Source organism: Megalobrama amblycephala, linkage group LG3 (genome assembly GCF_018812025.1).
Source record: "Megalobrama amblycephala isolate DHTTF-2021 linkage group LG3, ASM1881202v1, whole genome shotgun sequence".
In the NCBI taxonomy this organism is placed as follows: domain Eukaryota; kingdom Metazoa; phylum Chordata; class Actinopteri; order Cypriniformes; family Xenocyprididae; genus Megalobrama; species Megalobrama amblycephala.
The window spans coordinates 39,396,594-39,418,718 of record NC_063046.1 but is presented as its reverse complement, the minus strand read 5'-3'; positions in this window follow the sequence as shown (position 1 = coordinate 39,418,718).

Genomic DNA, 22,125 nt, shown 5'->3' with positions numbered 1-22,125 from the left:
GTTTAATTACTCTTTTTAACAAGTACAAGAAGTTGTTCAATGTAAAGAGAAGAGTTTACATGAGTAAAATTGGCAAATGCCAAACCATATTTGCATTTCACTGAATGTAACATCAAGTTTTTGAAAATCTTAAAGTATAAGCGCCATATTTTAACTTGATGCATAACTTGTTTCAAATGCACAGACAGTCTTCATGAACTGTTGAATTGCTTTTTTGATTGATTGATTTACTTTATTAATCCCCAAAAGGGGAAATTCAATTGTCACAGCAGCACAGCATACTACAATAAATACATTATGTAAAATAAAAAAAAAAATGAAATAAATAATAATAATAATAATAATAAAAAAATAAAAACTGCCCCCAAAAATCCCTACCAAACACAACATATCAAACTCAAGTCATGATCACAATTGATTAAATAATCTCACAGCAGTTCGGAGAAAAGACCTGCTGTAACTCTCCTTAGAGCAACGTGAATAAATAAATCTGTTACTAAATGAACTGCACATTGCCTGCACTGTATCATGGAGGGGGTGAGATATACACTTCATGATGGAAGATAATTTACCAACCATCCTTGCTTGCACAATTTCATCAACCGAGGGCAAAGAGCACCCTACAACTGAGCCTGACTTCCTAATCAGTTTGTCAAGTCTGTTTTTGTCCCTCACAGAAATCCCCCCACCCCAGCAAACCACAGCATAAAAAAAGCTACTACGGTATCATAAAAAGTCCTTAAAAGAATTCGACAAACCCCAAAAGATCTCAACTGTCTCAACAAGTGAACACAACTCTGGCCCTTTTTGTACAAGTAATTCATGTGGTCACACCAATCCAATTTATTATTTAAATAGACTCCCAGTGTCACAGACTCCACCGTTCACCAATCACAGTGCACCCAATCACCAGAATACTGATCACCGGCACCTGCACCTCATCAAGCACCTCATCACAGCCAGCATAAAGAGCAAACACCACTCGATGTCTGGTCTCGTTTGCATTAACTTACCTGTATGCTTACCTTAAGGACTCCCCGCGATCTACTTACCTGTCTCCAAGAATCTCCTCATGTGTTCTCTCCTCTCTGTGTGAGTGCTCCGTGTCTCCAGTGTCTCCAGCGTCTCCAGCGTCTCCAGTTCCAAGGTCACCGGTATCTGAAACCACAAAGGAACTCTGTCATCACTCTCCATCTCAAGAACCTGCACTACTTCACTGCTCACTCACCTGCACTTCTGCCATTGCTCATACTGGTACTTAAAAAGCTCCATTACCTGTGAAAGTCGGTCTCTGTCCCTTCTGTACTGTAACAGAAGACCGGACCATAACAGCGCGAGGCCAGTATGAGCTCCCTGGATCCCTTTCAAGAACTCGTAGATGTCCTCCGACGAACTCTCACCGCCAGCGCACCTCCACCATCGCCTGTCAGCACTTCCGCTAACACCGTCACCTCTCCCTCTCCGTCAGCGCATGCCAGTCCCATGGTCAGACCAGCGCCCTACTCAGGTTCAGCGGGGGACTGCAGTGGATTCCTCCTGCAGTGTGCACTGGTCCTGGAGATGCAACCGCACCTCTACCCCAGCGACACATCCAAGGTAGCGTTCATCATCTCCCAGTTGCAAGGCAAGGCGTTACAGTGGGCAGAATCCATCTGGTCTCAAAAAGGTCCCGTCATTCGATCATATGCTTCCTTTGTGTCCCACTTCCGGGAGGTGTTTGGTAAACCCTCCTTCGACTCCTCTATTGGTGAGAAACTGTGTAATCTCAAACAAGGTTCCATGACCATTAACGATTATGCCTTGCAGTTCAGAATGCTAGCCGAGTCCAGTGGATGGAATGAACAAGCCCTCATAACCACCTACTGTCAAGGGTTGGATCCTCGGGTGCGGTTGCATCTCCATCGGCCTCGAGCGTTTCATCCAGCTGTCCATCCGCTTCGCCTCCCGTATGCAGTTGTGTATAGAAGAACACCAGGACCAGTCACTCTTTCACCACCTCCTCCGCCGACCTGAACCCGTCAGCCCTCCAGAACCAGCCCACCGAGCGCCAAAGACGGCTGACCCTGAACCTCTGCCTCTATTGTGGTTTACCTGGGCACATCATCTCTGCATGCCAAACGCGTCCCCCACGACCGACGGTGAGTGCCATTATTCCTTCACTCAATAAGATGAAACCACTCACCACTGTTGTCAACCTTACTGCTGCTGGTGTTTCCCTTCCAGTGGTGGCGCTCCTCGATTCAGGGTCAGCCGGCAACTTCATCTCCGGCGCCCTCTGCCGGCAGTTCAAACTCAAGACCACGCCCTCTCCGTCTGTCTAACAGATCCACTCAATCACGGGAAAGCCTCTGAGCCGAAGATGTGCGCGCCGATGTGTGGGTCCCTTTCAGTTACATATCAGTATACTCCATCTGGAAAACATCCATCTGCTGGTTCTGGAGGAATCCACCTCTGACGTGGTTCTAGGGCGTCCCTGGTTGGAGCAGCACAACCCTACCATCTCTTGGAAAACCGGCGAGATCCTGAAGTGGGGCGAAACCTGTTTCTCTAATTGTTTCTCTGACCTTCCAGTTCCTCGAGTACCATCCTCTCATGATCTACCCATCTGTGCCACCTCCATAGAGAGTCCAATTGAGAAACGTTCCACTGAGATCCCAGAATGCTACGCCCCCTTCAGTGACGTCTTCTGCCCACAGAAAGCCTCCAAGCTGCCTCCACACCGGCCATGGGACTGTACCATCGATCTTCTTCCGGGTGAGCCAGTGCCAAGGGGTAAGATCTATCCCCTTTCCATCCCAGAGGAGAAGGCCATGGAGGAATACATCAAAGAGGCCCTTGCTCAAGGATACATCCGCCCGTCTACTTCCCCTGCTGCTTCGAGCTTCTTCTTTGTGGCAAAAAAGGATGGAGGCTTGAGGCCCTGCATAGACTACCGCTCCCTGAACAAAATCACCGTCAAATTCCGCTATCCCCTTCCTCTCGTCCCAGCGGCCCTGGAACATCTCCGTGGTGCCACTGTGTTCACGAAGTTGGACCTCCGCAGCGCGTACAACCTCATCCGGATACGCGAGGGGGAAGAGTGGAAGACCGCCTTCATCACGCCCACCGGCCACTATGAATACCTCGTTATGCCGTATGGCCTGGTCAACGCCCCCTCCGTATTCCAGGATTTCATACATGAGGTGCTCCTGGTGATGCTCATGAGTCTCCTGGTGACCAGCCCAAGTCTCTGTCCTGGACACCAGCTGCCACCAACGCCTTCGAAAGCCTCAAAGAAACCTTCACCACCGCTCCCCTCCTCATCCACCCTAACCCAGACCTCCCTTTCATCGTGGAGGTGGACGCCTCTACCACAGGAGTGGGAGCCATCTCGTCTCAGCAGCAGGGGACACCAAGTAGACTCCACCCATACGCCTTCTTCTCCCGCAAGCTAAACCCGGCGGAGGTCAACTACGACATAGGGAACAGAGAACTCCTAGCCGTGAAGTTGGCTCTAGAAGAGTGGAGGCATTGGTTGGAGGGAGCCAAACATCAGTTCCTTGAGCTAACAGACCATAAGAACCTGGAATATCTGCAAGCCGCCAAGAGATTAAATCCTAGACAAGCATGCTGGGCCTTATTCTTCTCCCGATTTGACTTCACCATCTCCTATCGTCCTGGATCAAAGAATGTCAAAGCAGATGCCCTCTCTCGACTCCACTCGCCTGAAGAGACCACCGCTGAACCTGAATCCATCCTCCCAAGCTCCATCATCATGAGTCCCATCTCCTGGTCAGAAGAGACCAATCCCCTCCTCCAATGCCTCCACTAACCCTCCGCCGGGTTGTCCACCTGGCTTGTTATACATCACTCGAGCACGACACACTCCACTAATTCACACAGCCCACTCTTCGCTCGGCACTGGCCACCCAGGGGTCAATGAAACCCTCTCATTGCTAAGGGAATGCTTCTGGTGGCCGAGCATAGCATCCGATGTCAGAAGGTATGTGCAGGGCTGCAGGGAGTGCGCCATTTCCAAGAGCCCACGCCATCTCCCATCCGGCAAGCTCCATCCTCTGCCCGTTCCTAATCGCCCCTGGTCACACCTAGGAGTGGACTTTGTAACGGATCTACCCGCATCCGAGGGCTGTACCTGCATTCTAGTAATCATCGATCGATTCTCCAAGTCATGTCGTCTAGTCCCACTGAGAGGGTTACCCACTGCCATGGAGACAGCCGAACTTATGTTCAATCACGTGTTCAGGTACTTCAGAATACCAGAGGATATCGTCTCAGACAGAGGACCCCAGTTCATCTCCCGAGTGTGGAAGGCCTTCCACTCGCTCCTAGGTGTGACCGTAAGCCTATCATCTGGCTACCATCCACAGTCAAACGGGCAGACGGAAAGAAAGATCCAGGAAATTGGCCGCTTCCTCCGTACCTTCTGCCATGACCACCAGGACTCTTGGAACCAGTATTTGGGTTGGGCCGAGTACGCACAGAACTCCCTGCGTCAACCTGCCACAGGACTCACTCCATTCCAGTGCGTGCTCGGTTACCAACCCCCACTGTTCCCGTGGACCGGGGAACCATCGGACATCCCAGCTGTGGATTACTGGTTCCGAGAGAGCGAGAGGGTCTGGGACTCAGCACACCACCATCTGCAGAGAGCCCTGCGCAGACACAGGATGACGGCCGACCTTCGTCGCTCTCACGCTCCCACCTACCAACCTGGACAGAAGGTATGGCTATCCACAAGAGACATCCGCCTGCATCTGCCCTGCAAGAAGCTGAGTCCCAGGTTCAGTGGCCCATTCAAGATCATTAAGCAGATCAACCCGGTGACATATCAGCTACAACTTCCTTTCACAGTATCGTATACATCCCACCTTTCACGTATCTCTCCTCAAGCCTCACCATCCCTCTGTTCCTCTCTCCACAGGGCCTGACGTGGCAGCCGCCGAACCCCCCCTTCCACTTATCGTGGAAGACGGAGCCACCTACGAGGTACGGGACGTCTTGGACTCCCGGCGCCATGGTGGCCAGTTGGAATACCTGGTGGACTGGGAGGGATATGGCCCTGAAGAGCGCTCTTGGGTCCCCAGGAACGACATCCTCGATCCCAATCTGCTACTTACCTTCCACGCCAATCACCCTGACAGACCTGCCCCACGTGCAAGAGGACGGCCACCTCGACGCCCGGGTCCTCGGAGTCCTCGGGGTCCTCGGGGTCCTCAGGAGCGGGCCGTGGAGGGGGGGTACTGTCACAGACACGTCAGGCTCCACCGTTCACAAATCACAGCGCACCCAATCACCAGAATACTGATCACCGGCACCTGCACCTCATCAAGCACCTCATCACAGCCAGCATAAAGAGCACTCACACACACCACTCGATGTCCGGTCTCGTTTGCATTAACTCCCTGAGGTCCGAAAACGCGCCGGCGCGTTTTGCAGGATTTTTTTCACATTGCAGCAAAACAGACTTAAAATACTCCGTCATTTCTTGTCATAGAGACATAAGTAATATATCAATTGAAACTATAGAATGTCTTCTTTTATTTGTTTACACTCAGAGTAAAAACACAATGTTTTGTTTTTGTAAAATAAAGAAAACTACCATGATGCGTGATCTCTCCTCTCCCTCTGAACGAAGTCCAATCTGATAGTTCTCAGAAAATGAACTGTAACTTATGAATACTAGTGACAAAAAAAATGACACTTATGTCTAAAGAAATGATGAAATGTCAGGTTTTAAATCGTGCAAGTCAAATCGAAAACAAACATTCTGTGTTTATATAATCTGTATGAAAAGAGAGCCATGTCAGAAGTCCGAGATTCAGCTCATTACCCGCTAATGCGGTCATGCCCATGGAGCCAGCGCTATTCAGAGGCAAATTCAAAGGCAATACTTGTATGCATTGTCTCAATTGTGTATTTATTGTCTTGAAAAGTGTTTATTTGGATGTTAAAGCCATGGTTAGAGATCTCTAGAAGACATGCCGTTAGTTCTTAGTTCCTTTTCTTCTTTATATGAATTTGTGGCCTAAAGGTGTACAGAGCGCCCTCCGGCTGCACGTATGAATTGAAAACACAGTATCCAGCACTCATAGTGATGACAATAAATATTACTTCTCAGTATAGAAAATTGACATAAATATATAAGAATCCATCAATATTTCTCCAAATGTGCATGCTTTTAAGCTAAAAGCCTATATGAAATGCCATAGAGGTAACATAAGTGTTCAGACACTTTGCATCACATAAATACATTATATTTTAAAGAATATAATAGAATACTATTATTTTAAATTGTAATAATATTTCACAGTATTGCAGTTTATGATGAGCTGAGACATTATTACAGAGGGGTTTTTTTTCACAGCCTACCTGACTGAAAGGCCTCATTAATATGCAAGTCATTTCAGGTCGTTATTATGTGATTCTTTTGTCTTCTCAGGTGTAAATGGCCCATTATTCTGTCACAGACACGTCAGGTTCCAACCTCAACCAATCACAGCGCACACCATCTCCTGAGTACTGATCACCGCCACCTGCACCTCATCATCTCACTCATCAGCAGCACCATAAAGAGCACACACACACACAGCACTCCATGTCCGGTCTCGTTCGCATATACTTCCTGTAATGCTTACCTCAAGGACTCCTCTTCGTATACTCACCTGTCTCCAGCGTGTCTCCTTCCCTCTGTGTGCCTCGTCTTCTGTGTGGGTGTGCTCCAGTCAGCTCCAAGTGTCTCCAGCGATCTCCAAGCTCCAGCATATATCAACCTGCAACGAAAAGGACAGTAACTATTCCCTATATTATCATCTGAACATCTGCATCCATTCTACTCACCTGTTTGATATCCCATGCTCTACTGTGGTCAATAAACAACCTATACCTGTTTACATCTGTGTCTGCCTCCTGTGTACCGTAACAGAAGACCGGACCAACACCGCAGACCCAGTATGAGCCATCCGGATCCCTTCCATGACTTGGTGGATGCGCTTCGGCGAACTCTCACCACCAATCCACCACCACCATCTTCAGTCCCTGCCCCTTCACCTGCACCAGCGAACACCACCACCAGCGCCATTGGATCTCCTTCACTACCGCCATACGCCAGTCCCATGGCCAAACCGGCGCCCTACTCAGGATCGGCGGAGGATTGCAGCGGATTCCTGCTGCAATGCACACTGGTCCTGGAGATGCAGCCGCACCTGTACCCGAGTGAGTCATCCAAAATCGCATTCATCATTTCCCAGCTCAGCGGCAAAGCATTGAAGTGGGCCGATTCCATCTGGTCCCAACGGGGCGCTGTAACCCAATCCTACTCGGCGTTTATTTCCCACTTCCGGGAGGTGTTCGGGAGACCGATTACAGATTCGTCTGCTGGTGAGAAACTTTATAATTTGAAACAAGGATCAATGTCTATTTACGACTATGCTTTGCACTTCAGAACGCTTGCAGCAGTTAGCGGATGGAATGAACAAGCCCTGATCACTACATATCGTCAAGGATTAGAACCTCAGGAACGGCTGCATCTTGCTGCATGCGAGGACTCCATCGGCCTTGAGAAATTCATCCAGCTCTCCATCCGCTGTGCCACTCGCATGCAGGCGTGCATCCAAGAGCACCAGGACCAGTCACTTCCCAACATGCTCCTCTGCCGATCCGAACCCGTCAGCTCCCCAGAACCAGCCCAAGAACCTATGGATGTAGAATATTTACGTTTGTCATCGGAAGAGCGCCGCCGTCGGCTGACCCTGAATCTCTGTTTGTACTGTGGATGTCCTGGGCATGTGATTGCAGCATGCCCCACACGACCACCTCGACCCATGGTGAGTGCCATCATTCCTGCTACTCATAAAATGAGACCACTCACCACTGTCGTCAATCTTACTGCCGCTACGATCTCCCTTACAGTGGTCGCGCTCCTCGACTCAGGGTCAGCCGGCAACTTCGTCTCCGGCGCCCTCTGCCGGCAGCTACGTCTCAAGACCTCTCTGTCTCCGACGATCTACCAGATCAACTCCATAACTGGCAAACCCCTGAGCCGTAAGACCGTCTGCACCGTGGCAGGACCTGTAACACTTCAAGTTGGTTTACTGCATCAGGAGGAATTACATCTGCTGGTTCTGGAGGATTCGACCGCTGACGTGGTTCTGGGGCACCCCTGGTTGGAGCAGCACAACCTAACCATCTCCTGGAAAACGTGCGAAATCCTGAAGTGGGGCGACACCTGTTTCTCTCGCTGTCTGGCTGAACTTCCTGTTCCACCTTCTCCTTCGCCTGATCTCTCCCTCTGTGCCACTTCCATCGAGAGTACAGTCGAACAACGCTCCATCGACATTCCCAAGTGTTACGCCCCCTTCAGCGACGTCTTCTGCCCGCAACGGGCTTCCAAGCTGCCTCCACACCGGCCATGGGACTGTGCCATCGACCTGCTTCCGGGTGAACCAGTGCCAAAGGGTAAGATATACCCACTTTCCATCCCAGAGGAGAAGGCCATGGAGGATTACATCAAGGAAGCCCTAGCCTAAGGATACATCCGGCCGTCTACTTCCCCTGCTGCTTCCAGTTTCTTCTTTGTGGCTAAAAAGGATGGAGGCTTGCGGCCATGCATTGAGTATCGCTCACTCAATAAGATCACCGTTAAATTCAGATATCCCCTTCCTCTCGTCCTAGCGGCCCTGGAACATCTCCGTGGTGCCACTGTGTTTATGAAGCTGGACCTCCGCAGCGCGTACAACCTCATCCGGATACGTGAGGGGGACGAGTGGAAGACCGCCTTCATTACTCCTACTGGCCACTATGAATACCTGGTGATGCCGTATGGCCTGGTCAATGCTCCCTCCGTATTCCAGGACTTCATACATGAGGTGCTCCGGGAGTTCCTTCACCGCTTCGTCCTAGTGTACATCGACGATATACTCATATACTTCCGGAGCCAGGCCGAACATCGCCAACACGTTGCGGAGGTCCTCACCCGTCTTCGTCAGTTCAACCTGTTCCTCAAAGCAGAAAAGTGCTCCTTCCATCAACCCACCGTCTCATTCCTCGGCTACATCATAGACCACAGTGGCATCCGGATGGACGAGAGGAAGGTGGAATCCATCACCAACTGGCCAGAACCCACTACCATCAAAGAGTTACAACACTTCCTCGGATTCTCCAACTTCTACAGACGGTTTATCAAAGGTTACAGCTCCATCACCCATCCACTTACCAGCCTGCTCCGTGATAAGCCCAAGTCTCTGTCCTGGAACCCGGCAGCCTCCAACGCATTCAATCGCCTCAAAGAAGCCTTCACCACCGCTCCCTTACTCGTTCATCCCGATCCTGAACAACCTTTCATCATGGAGGTGGATGCCTCGACAACTGGAGTGGGAGCGGTGTTTTCGCAGCAGCAGGGGACGCCAAGTAGACTCCATCCATGCGCCTTCTTCTCCCGCAAGCTCAGCCCGGCGGAAGTCAACTACTCCATCGGGGACAGGGAACTTCTTGCTGTTAAGCTTGCCTTGGAAGAGTGGAGGCATTGGCTGGAGGGAGCCAAACATGCGTTCCTGGTGCTAACAGACCACAAGAACCTTGAGTATCTTCGTTCAGCGAAAAGACTAAACCCAAGACAAGCTCGCTGGGCCATGTTCTTCTCCCGCTTCAACTATACCATTTCCTACCGTCCTGGTACCAAGAATATCAAAGCTGATGCTCTCTCTCGTCTCCATGCTCCAGACGAAAAGTCAGAGGAACCTGAACCTATCATCCCGAGCTCACTCATTGTAAGTCCTATTACTTGGTCAGAAGAGACCATTCCCTCCTCCAATGCCTCCACGAATCCTCTGCCGGGCTGCCCATCTGGCTTGCTTTATATCACTCGGACACGAAGCACTCAAACCATCCACTCAGCTCACACGTCACTTGGCACTGGTCACCCGGGGGTCAATGAAACCCTCTCATTGCTAAAGGAACGCTTCTGGTGGCCAGGGATGGCATCTGATGTCAGAAGGTACGTGCAGGGCTGTAGGGAGTGCGCCATCTCCAAAAGTCCTCGTCATCTGCCAGCTGGGAAACTTCTTCCGCTGCCCGTTCCAGATCGACCATGGTCACACCTAGGAGTGGATTTCATCACTGATCTCCCTGTCTCAGATGGAAATACCACCATCCTAGTCGTCGTGGACCGGTTCTCAAAATCCTGTCGTCTAATCCCACTACCAGGACTACCCACTGCCATGGAGACCGCAGAAATACTCTTCAACCACGTGTTCAGGTATTTTGGAATACCAGAAGACATTGTCTCTGACAGAGGACCTCAGTTCATCTCCAGAGTATGGAAATCGTTTCACTCCCTCCTAGGTGTGGCCGTCAGCCTGACTTCCGGATACCATCCACAGTCGAACGGGCAGACGGAAAGGAAGGTTCAGGAGATTGGCCGCTTCCTCCGTACCTTCTGTCATGACCACCAGGACTCTTGGAACCAGTTCCTGGGTTGGGCCGAGTACGCCCAGAACTCTCTCCGGCAGTCGACTACAGGACTCACACCATTCCAGTGCGTACTCGGCTACCAACCCCCACTGTTCCCCTTGACCGGGGAACCCTCCAACGTTCCGGCAGTGGATTACTGGTTCCGAGAGAGCGAGAGGGTCTGGGACTCAGCGCACCATCAGCTGCAACGAGCCCTGCGCAGACGCAGAATGACGGCCGACCTTCGACGCTCCAACACCCCGGTCTTTCAGCCCGGTCAGAAGGTTTGGCTGTCCACCCGGGATGTCAGACTGCGTCTGCCCTGCAGAAAGCTGAGTCCCAGGTTCATTGGCCCATTTCCCATCGTCAAGCAGGTCAACCAAGTCACCTATCAACTCCAACTGCCACAAGGGTATCATATTCACCCCACTTTCCATGTGTCACTTCTGAAACCTCACCATCCTTCTGCTCTCTCCACAGGACCTGACGTGGCTACCGCCGAACCCCCCCTTCCACTCATCCTGGAGGACGGAACAGCATACGAGGTTCATGAAATCTTGGACTCCCGGCGTCGTGGTGGTCAGCTGGAGTACTTAGTGGACTGGGAAGGATACGGCCCCGAGGAACGCTCCTGGGTCCCAAGAAACAACATCCTGGATCCCAGCTTACTCCAAACTTTCCACGACAGTCACCCTGATAGACCGGCACCGCGGGGAAGAGGACGACCACCACGGCGTCGGGGTCCTCGGCCCTCTGGAGCGGGCCGTGGGGGGGGGGGGGTACTGTCACAGACACGTCAGGTTCCAACCTCAACCAATCACAGCGCACACCATCTCCTGAGTACTGATCACCGCCACCTGCACCTCATCATCTCACTCATCAGCAGCACCATAAAGAGCACACACACACACAGCACTCCATGTCCGGTCTCGTTCACATATACTTCCTGTAATGCTTACCTCAAGGACTCCTCTTCGTATACTCACCTGTCTCCAGCGTGTCTCCTTCCCTCTGTGTGCCTCGTCTTCTGTGTGGGTGTGCTCCAGTCAGCTCCAAGTGTCTCCAGCGATCTCCAAGCTCCAGCGTATATCAACCTGCAACGAAAAGGACAGTAACTATTCCCTATATTATCATCTGAACATCATCTGCATCCATTCTACTCACCTGTTTGATATCCCATGCTCTACTGTGGTCAATAAACAACCTATACCTGTTTACATCTGTGTACCGTAACATATTCATGATGATTCACACCTCCACGCATACTGTGTTTCTTGACAAAAAGTGTCTTACAAAAACTAAATCAATATATTGTTTTATATGAAGGAGTAGGCAGCATAATTTTTACATAATTCTGAAGCAAAAACTGTAGTCTACAACCTCCAATACCCAGAAGTCTTGTGAACACAGATTTAATATACTTTTTTTGGCCTTATTTCAGTGACTTAAGTTTTTTGTTTTTTCAATAACCACGCATAAACATTATTCCTTCAAAAATACAAACATGTACATACATGTTCCTCACATATTATTGTAGCCTAGTTTGTGCTAAATACAGTGTAATGACACTTTTGTCATTTATATGTTTATGAACAACTGAAAAAAGCACAAATGTCAGGGCATGTCAAAACTTCTCCAAGCCCCAAATCAGTCTCAGACTCCAGAGGGTTAACTTACCTGTATGCTTACCTTAAGGACTCCCTGCGATCTACTTACCTGTCTCCAAGAATCTCCTTGTGTGTTCTCTCCTCTCTGTGTGAGTGTTCCGTGTCTCCGATGTCTCCAGCGTCTCCAGCATCTCCAGTTCCAAGGTCACCGGTATCTGAAACCACAAAGGAACTCTGTCATCACTCTCCATCTCAAGAACCTGCACTACTTCACTGCTCACTCACCTGCACTTCTGCCATTGCTCATACTGGTACTCAATAAAGCTCCATTACCTGTGAAAGTCGGTCTCTGTCCCTTCTGTACTGTAACACCCAGATATTTGTAGAATTTCACGATTTCAATATCTATGCCTTCAATATTTATAGGAAGTACAGATTGCGTGTTCTTTCGGAAATCTATTATAATTTCTATGGTTTTACTTGCATTGAGCTCAAGAAAATTTAGCTTGCACCAATCAACAAAATTCATAATCAATTCTCTATATTCATCTTCATTATTATCAGTTATACACCCAACAACTGCAGTGTCATCAGAACATTTCTGAAGATGACAACTAGCCGAATTAAACCGAAAATCAGATGTATATAAAGTAAATAAAAATGGAGCTAGGACTGTCCCTTGTGGAACCCCTGTACTACATCTCACAACATCAGACACACAGACCTGCAACCTCACATACTGGGGTCTATTTGTGAGGTAGTCGGTAGTCCAGTTAACTAAACTAGGAAACACTCCAGCTCTCTCTACCTTTGACATTCTCTGCTTCCCATACAACATACAACAACTTGTCACAGGAAGTGCTAACTCGCCACCTCGTGACGTCATATTGTAAACAAACCAGGCTAGGGAGCTAAGCTAACATGACCTAGCAGCCTTTCAGCTAAGGTATAGCTAACTAATAACTTCTACAATAGTGGTTGGGCAAGGCAAGTTTATTTATATAAGGCTATTTCATAAATAATGGTAATTCAAAGTGCTTTACATGAAAAGGTAACAAATACATAAGAATAAAAATGGAATGAACAGGAAACAAATATATGAGCCCTAACTGCCTGAATCACTAAGTTCGGGGTTCCCCTATCTGATGTGGAAGAGACAGAGTCAGGTTCACAGTGTCACTGGATCTGACCTTATCCAGTGCTTTACACTCCCTGTAGGGGTATCTCTACGCAGATACACCACTTTCGTGCCCTACGCCACTTTTTGTGTCCCTGTATTGGAGTGCGTTCGATGCGCTGCCGTTAGCAGCTCCTAGCGACTTCTTATATTATCAAAACTATATGATCATAAATATCATAAAGCTATAATTAATGTAACTCCCTGGCCACCTGTAAGTTCCGCGGTACTCTCAGCATCATTTACTTGAAGCCTTTAACTACCGCTGTGTGTATGCAGTGTGGAGTGAGCTAAAACATTTTCCCTTAAGCCCGGGATACACTGCACAATTTTAGCAATCCTATAAGATCATTACAAATCACACTGTGCGACATGGATATATTAAACTTGGGTACGACATGCATGTGAACTGTACGATGATGACACCTATTGACTCGTAGGCTACGATGCAAGTTTCTACAGAAGAATAAAACGTCATCAGCATGCGCTAGTGGTAAACAAAAAGACCAATATGAATCACACTTTGGCAGTTGTAGTTTTATGTGTGCTAAAAAAAAGGAAGCGGTGAAAGAAAAAGGGAAAAGCAGACGTAAGCAGTTTTAAGTTTTAGCGCCATGTCGCATTGATTTAATGACGCATTTTTATTGGCTGGTCAGTAGACGTAGGTCGTAGCAGCAAACACACTGTTCGTTGATCATGCAGAATTTCTGACACTGTCAGAAAATGATTGTATGCTATCTTTGGTCGTAAGATCTCTCACTGTACGACATAGGACCACCGATAAAGAGCCATGATCATTGTTTCACGATGGCGATCTTTCGTCTGGGACAGCCAAATATCATGCAGTGTATCCCGGGATTTAGTCCCATTCCTGGTTTATTATTTTTCACTTTCTCTTTCCTTACCTTGAATTCTTCTAAACTAATTTCACCTTCACCTTTTTAGATGTATTCCTTCCTGAACTCTGTTCATCTAAATTTGCGTTACTCTTATTGAATCAAAATTTAATTACAAGTAAACTGCTTAGCTACAGAAGAATTCCTGTAGTCAGCCAGTTATTCATTTGTTTGTTCTTTCACCTATTTACATTTACCCCTATATTCTAGTGAGGTATTTGTTTGCCCACAGAGCCCAAAAGGAACCAGTGACACTTTTTATTTGTGATTCTGTTTATTCCCAACAAGTGCACTAAGTTCTATGACCCTGCTACTCAAGTATTCTCAGTGATTACTAGGACATAACTATAGTTCTTTGCACCGGCTATAAACATGATCTGAATAGGAAAGCTGTTCTTTTTCCTTTTCCTCCTCTTCTTCACTTCGTAAGGGATCTAGACTGTTGCGAGCCATCAGGAGATTCTGAGAAATAATTTGGCCATAAGAACCATCTTAAGTCATTTATTAAATCTCGACTTACACCTTTCAGAAACATTCTCAGAACCAAACAAATCTTAGCATCCTAGCATCCACAGCTAAGATGTTAAATCTAAGTAATCATGATCAAGTAATGCCCAAAACATCAAGCTGTATTTTATATCCCTAGCTGACCAATTAAACTTTTAGCTATGAACTCGTTAGGGTCATGCATTGGCCTCTCACCCTTACTCTCCCTCCCATTTGTTTTGTTCCACCCAGGGCTGCTGACAACCTACCGCACCAGAGCCAAGCGCAACTGGACAATGAGAGAAGAGGACCAATGACACATGGCCCAAGCCTGAGTTACAGTCACACAGAGTTGACCAAGGTTATCATCTCCATAGTCCTGCCTCATGGATCTGAAACAGAAGGTAAACAACCTCACACAACAAACCAGCTAAAGACTGAGGCTCAACTGGAATCAAAAGACTTTAAAAGACTCATCCCAGGTACCAGCCAAGCCAATGGGAGAAGCAATGGAAGACATCACTCTCAACCTGCAAACACCACAGGATGCCCCACAGCCATCTACAACAACATCCTCCTCCACACCTTTCACACAGGTTCCAAACGTAGGCTGTACAAAGACAGCCAGACACACCTACAGCTGGATACGCCTACAGGAGCTGCTGGCTCCAGCAAAACAGCTCCCTTAACAGGATTCACCAAAGGAGTACTGCGAAGGACAAGCTTCTGACTCCTCGCCCAACAGAGCTCAAGCAAGGTCAAGTTGGCACTGCCACAAAGCAGAGAAACACTCCAACCTCCAAACTTCTTGTGACTTCCCACATGGAAAGAACCTATATGTGGATATATGCGCATATATGAAACCTATATGCAGTGTATATGTACATATATGCTGCATATATGCACATATATGATAATATATATGCTGCATATATGCGCATATATACTGCATATATGCTATATATATGCTGCATATATGCGCATATATACTGCATATATGCAAATATATGCTGCATATATGCGTATATATACTGCATATATGTGTATATATGCCACATATAGGCAAAATTGAGGTGCATATATGTGCATATACAGGAAATATAGGTCTCCTGTATTGCTTCTTCATATCCATATATATGCCCTATACATACAAGATATGTTTTCTATATAGCTAATGGCAGGATCTGGTCATTTTGTAGCTCATATTTCATTTTTGACTGTCATACATGATGCCTAGCTCATATTTTCTATTATCAAGGCAAAAACTAAGAATTAACGAAAAAAATTATGCAAGAACTTATGTATGTGCGAATGTAGCAGTTATGTATTTAGACAATTATTTTGTGATTCCACTTGCCATGACCATATTTGGGGTTTCCTGCCGCCATGCTGACTTGGGGTGTTGACGCACTTTGCTGCTTCCCAGTCTGCATGAGACATCACAGCGGTAGGTCGCACAAAGTTTTTGCGGTGATTCAATTAAGGCCATGTTTCATGTAACAGCTGAATTCACATGATATATTTGTATGATTGTAATCCAAAACCCCTCTGTGATGTACATTCAGATGTTTCGTTGATTATTTTTCTTTACTTAAGTTACTTTTAATATCTCTCTTTCTCAGCGTTGTGCGTTGCTGCCGCATGCTGTTTGTATGCTGCACAAGTCCTCATATATTGCCATTTGTGTTATACAGAATAAAGTGAGGACCTGATGGCAAGATTTTTCGCAGTCTGTCTTTGATTACGACACAACGCAGAAAACACACCGCTACACGAACACGTGAAATTGGTCCCACATGGAAAAAACCTATATAAACATATATGTTTCAATATAGGTTTGATATAGGTTTTTAATATATGTGACATATATAAAATTGGCCGTTTTCCTATATTATGTGTACATATATGTACATATATGTGTATATATATATATATATATATATATATATATATATATATATATATATATATGTGTGTACATATATATATATATATATATATATATATATATATATATATATATATATATATGTGTACATATATGTGTACATATGTGTGCATATATGTGTGCATATATGTACATATATGTACATATAATATAGGAAAACGGCCAATTTTATATATGTCACATATATGTAAAACCTATATCAAAACCTATATTGAAACATATATGTTTATATAGGTTTTTTCCATGTGGGTTGTTAGTCCTGCAGCAAGGTCTGTCCCTTGTTTCAGATGCATCATTTTGTGCATTGTCTAAATTGGTTTGATATTACTCTCAGTCTGGCTCGAATGACCACATTTTGTAGTGAAGTCTCACTGCAAAATCAGTAACACTGGTTGAGGTGGCCAAATATGGAATGGATTCCAGTCAGAAAATCAGTGATTGGAGAAGAGATTCTCCATAAAGATGCATTTACTTAACCATTTTTTTCTGTTGTCATCTACACCAAAGTTATCTGTGGTAGAGATATCTGTAGAAATGGTCAAAAGGAACAAATAAATAAATTACAGTAACTCTCAGAATAGGTACTTATTTAACACGGTACCGTAACAACATAATTACAGTAACACTTTATTTTAGGGTCTTTAACTAGTTGCTTATTAGCATGCATATTACTAGAATATTGGCTATTTATTAGTATTTATTAAGCACATATTAATGCCTTATTCTGCATGACCTTATTCTACATTATTAATCCTACCCAATTCCTAAACTTAACAACTAACTTACTAACTAACTATTAATAAGCAGTAAATTAGGAGTTTATTAAGGGAAAAGTCATAGTTAATATTTTGTGTTCCTTATACTAAAGCGTTACCATAATTACAAACAATTTCCTATGAAGAAGTGTTACATCAACATGTCTTGCAATAATATCAACAACATATGCACAATAGACACAGATTAGACTATCAAGTCTGTATCCTCAACAACATAAATATTGTAAGGATGGATTTTACCAAGACTGAATTCAAGTTTCCTATCCTGTAATAAAACAATAAAACTCTCTAATCTGAAGAGAGGATCTGCGAGAAAGAGCTCTTCTGGTGCGACTGGTAAGATGGTTTCACTCCCACATCAATAGAACAGACAAGAATAAATAAAACCTGTTCTCCTGGTGTGGGAGATGCCACAATAAAGATCCTTATTTACCATTTGTTTTGATCCCCAAAACCAGGCATGTGACCCTTTGGGGCATGAGAAAAGGTCCAGCAAAAGCTGCATAAATATTTGGGTGCTAAATGTTTACAGTCTTTTTGTTAAGACTTGGGGTATTAAAAGGATTTGGCAAACCACTCAAGGAAGCGTCTGCATTCAGAACTTCCTGCACAATTGCTGTATCTCTCTATTTGCCAGGTATGCTGACTCTTTGAAATTCTTTTTAATTTTATGTTTTGAATTGTACTTTGTATTTTATGCTGATCAGTTGTGTGATGTATTCTCTTTAATTCTTTTAATTGATGTTTAATCCTGCCTGGCTAAACAATAAATATTATTCTTGATTTATTCTGCATTTGTCACAGACACGTCAGGTTCCACCTCACTCCCTTACCCACGCACTCAATCACCAGCATACTGATCACCGCCACCTGTGACTCATCAGCACTGCAATCACCACCACTACAAAACCACCACACTCACACACACTCACTGTCCTGTCTCGTTTGCACTACGATTCATGTATGCTTACTTTAAGGACTCCTATCACCATACTTGCCTGCTCCAGTCATCTCCTCCATCTCCTTCGTCTCCTGTTCTCCTCGTGTGCCTACCTGCCTGTGTGTGTTAGTGTCTCCGCCATTATCCTCCTACGCCGAACTCCATCTGCATCTGCAAAACATCACAAGGACAGTATCACGCTCTCTTCATCTGTCAAGAACTGTTTATCCATACATCCTTATCCATTAACTCTGCTGTTGTAACAGAAGACCGGACCATACCAACAGTCAACAGCATGAGCACCAACGACCCTTTCCAAGAGCTCGTGGACGCATTACGCCGAGCACTCACCCCACAAACATCTCCACCGTCTTCCACCGAAGCGGCTGCTTCCGCACCCACCGTCACCGCTCCTTCACCTGCATTCACCGCCAGTCCCATGGCCAAACCGGCGCCCTACTCTGGATCGGTGGAGGAGTGCAGCGGATTTCTTCTTCAATGCGAACTGGTCCTGGAGATGCAGCCGCACCTCTACCCTACCGACATGGCTAAAATTGCGTTCATCATCTCACAACTGCAAGGTAAGGCCCTCCAATGGGCTGATTCGCTGTGGACTCAAAAAGGATCTGTGGTGAAATCCTATCCGGCGTTCGTCTCTCACTTCCGTGAGGTCTTCGGAAAACCTCTCTCGGAGTCATCGACTGGTGAGAAACTTTATAATTTAAAACAAGGAAATAATATGCCTTGCAGTTTAGAACGCTAGCCGCCACCAGCGGATGGAATGAACAAGCCCTCATCACCACCTTTCATCAAGGTCTGGAGCCTAACGTGCGGCTGCATCTCGCTGCATACGAGGACTCCATAGGACTTGAACGCTTCATCCAACTCGCCATCCGCGTGGGTTCTCGTATGCAGTCGTGCCTCCTCGAGCACCAGGGCCAGTCTCTCACCAACATCCTCCTCCGTCGGTCCGAACCCGTCAGCTCTCCAGAACCAGCCAGCGAACCTATGCAAGTCGACCATTCACGTCTTACAACAACGGAAAGACAGAGAAGGCTGACCCTGAACTTATGCCTGTATTGTGGATCTCCAGGGCATGTCATCTCCGCATGCCCAACCCGTCCTCCTCGGCCCGTGGTGAATGCGATAATTCCCTCCATTCAGAAAATGAAACCACTCACTACTGTTGTAACCTTACTGCTGCTAATACCTCTGTTCCAGTGGTGGCGCTCCTCGACTCAGGGTCAGCAGGAAACTTCATCTCCGGCGCCCTCTGTCGACAACTCAAACTTAAGATCTCCCCGTCTCCAACTCACTATCAAATCCACTCCATCACGGGCAAACCCCTGAGCCGTAAGACCATCCGTCACTGTGTGGGACCACTCCAACTTCGTGTGGGAATTCTCCATACTGAAAGTATTCATCTGCTGGTTCTGGAGGAGTCCACCACTGACGTGGTTCTAGGGCGCCCCTGGCTTGAGCTTCACAATCCCACCATCTCCTGGCGCACGGGCGAAGTCCTGAAGTGGGGCGACCACTGCTTCCTCGACTGCTTCCCGGAGCTTCCTGTTCTGAACTCTCCTCTCACCAAAACTCTCTCCGTCAATGCCACGTCCATCGAAAGCCCCGTGGAGAAGCGCTCCGTGGAGGTTCCTCCGGACTACGCCCCCTTCAGTGACGTCTTCTGCCCGCAACGCGCCTCCAAGCTACCTCCACACCGGCCATGGGACTGTGCCATCGATCTGTTACCGGGTGAGCCAGTGCCCAGGGGACGTATCTACCCCCTGTCTCTACCGGAGGAGAAGGCCACGGAGGAATACATCAAAGAGGCCCTTAGTCAAGGTTACATCTGCCGTCTACTTCCCCTGCTGCTTCAAGTTTCTTTTTTGTGGCTAAGACGGACGGAGGCTTGCGGCCCTGCATTGATTACCGTGCCCTTAACAAGATAACAGTCAAGTTCCGTTACCCACTTCCCCTCGTCCCAGCTGCCCTGGAACATCTCCGCGGTGCCACTGTGTTCACCAAGTTGGACCTCCGCAGCGCGTATAACCTCATCCGGATACGTGAGGGGGACGAGTGGAAGACCGCCTTCGTCGAATACCTCGTGATGCCGTATGGTCTGGTCAACACCCCCTCCGTATTCCAGGATTTCATACACGAGGTGCTCCGGGAGTTTCTCCACAAGTTCGTGCTGGTGTATATTGACGACATCCTCATCTACTCCCGGAGCTTGGCCGAACATCGCCACCACGTTGCGGAGGTCCTCCAACGCTTACGGCAATTCCAACTCTTCCTCAAAGCTGAAAAGTGCTCTTTCCACCAGCCCTCTGTCCAGTTCCTGGGGTACGTGATTGACCTCAGTGGCATCCGGATGGACGAGGGGAAGGTGTCCGCCATCCAGACCTGGCCCACTCCTACAACCATCAAAGAACTCCAGCGCTTCCTCGGATTTTCCAATTTCTACTGTCGCTTCATCAAGAACTACAGTACAATCGTCAGTCCACTCACCAATCTGCTCCGTCACCAGCCCAAGTCTCTGTCCTGGTCCCCGCAAGCCACCAACGCCTTTGAGACCCTCAAGAGAGCCTTCACCACCGCTCCCCTCCTCGTCCACCCTAACCCTGACCTACCTTTCGTCGTGGAAGTGGACGCCTCCACCACCGGAGTGGGAGCGGTCCTCTCTCAGCAGCAGGGGACGCCAAGTAGACTCCATCCATGTGCCTTCTTCTCCCGCAAGCTCAACCCAGCGGAGGTCAACTATGACATCGGTGACCGCGAACTCCTGGCTGTCAAGCTTGCCCTTGAAGAGTGGAGGCATTGGTTGGAGGGAGCTAACCATTCCAAGTTCTCACTGATCACAAGAACCTTGAGTATCTAAAGGCTGCCAAAAGACTCAACCCTCGCCAAGCTCGCTGGGCCATGTTTTTCTCTCGGTTCCATTTCTCCATCTCATACCGCCCTGGTTCAAAAAATACAAAAGCTGATGCCCTGTCTCGTCTCCATGCTCCAGACGAAAAACCTGATACCCCGGACACCATTCTCCCAGAGCCCCATCCAGTGGTCGGAAGAAACCATGCCCTCCTCCAATGCCTCCTCACGCACTCCGCCGGGTTGCCCCCAAGGCTTGCAATACGTCACACGGGCACGACGCACTCCACTTCTGCACAATGCACATTCTTCACTTGGCACTGGCCACCCGGGGGTCAATGAGACCCTCTCGTTGCTCAAACAACGCTTCTGCTGGCCCAACATGGCCAACGACGTCAGAAGGTACGTGCAGGGCTGCAGGGAGTGCGCCATCTCCAAGAGCCCACGCCATCTTCCCAAGCTCAATCCTCTGCCCGTTCCTGAGAGACCCTGGTCACACCTGGGAGTGGACTTCGTCATGGATCTCTCCGAGTCTGATGGTCACACTTGCATCCTGGTGGTGGTAGATCGCTTCTCAAAATCCTGCCGTCTGATCCCCCTGGAGGGTCTACCTACCGCCATGACCACTGCAGAACTGATGTTCAACCATGTCTTTCGTCACTATGGAATACCCGAAGACATCGTCTCCGACAGAGGACCCCAGTTTATCTCCCACGTCTGGAAGGCGTTCTTCTCCCTCCTGGGTGTGACCGTCAGCCTGTCATCCGGATACCATCCTCAGTCGAACGGGCAGACGGAACGGAAGATCCAGGAGATAGGCCGCTTCCTGCGTAACTTCTGTCACAGCCACCAGAACTCCTGGAACCAGTACCTGGGTTGGGCCGAGTACGCACAAAACTCCCTCCGCCAAGCCACAACTGGATTAACACCGTTTCAGTGCGTACTCGGTTACCAACCCCCACTGTTCCCCTGGGATGGGGA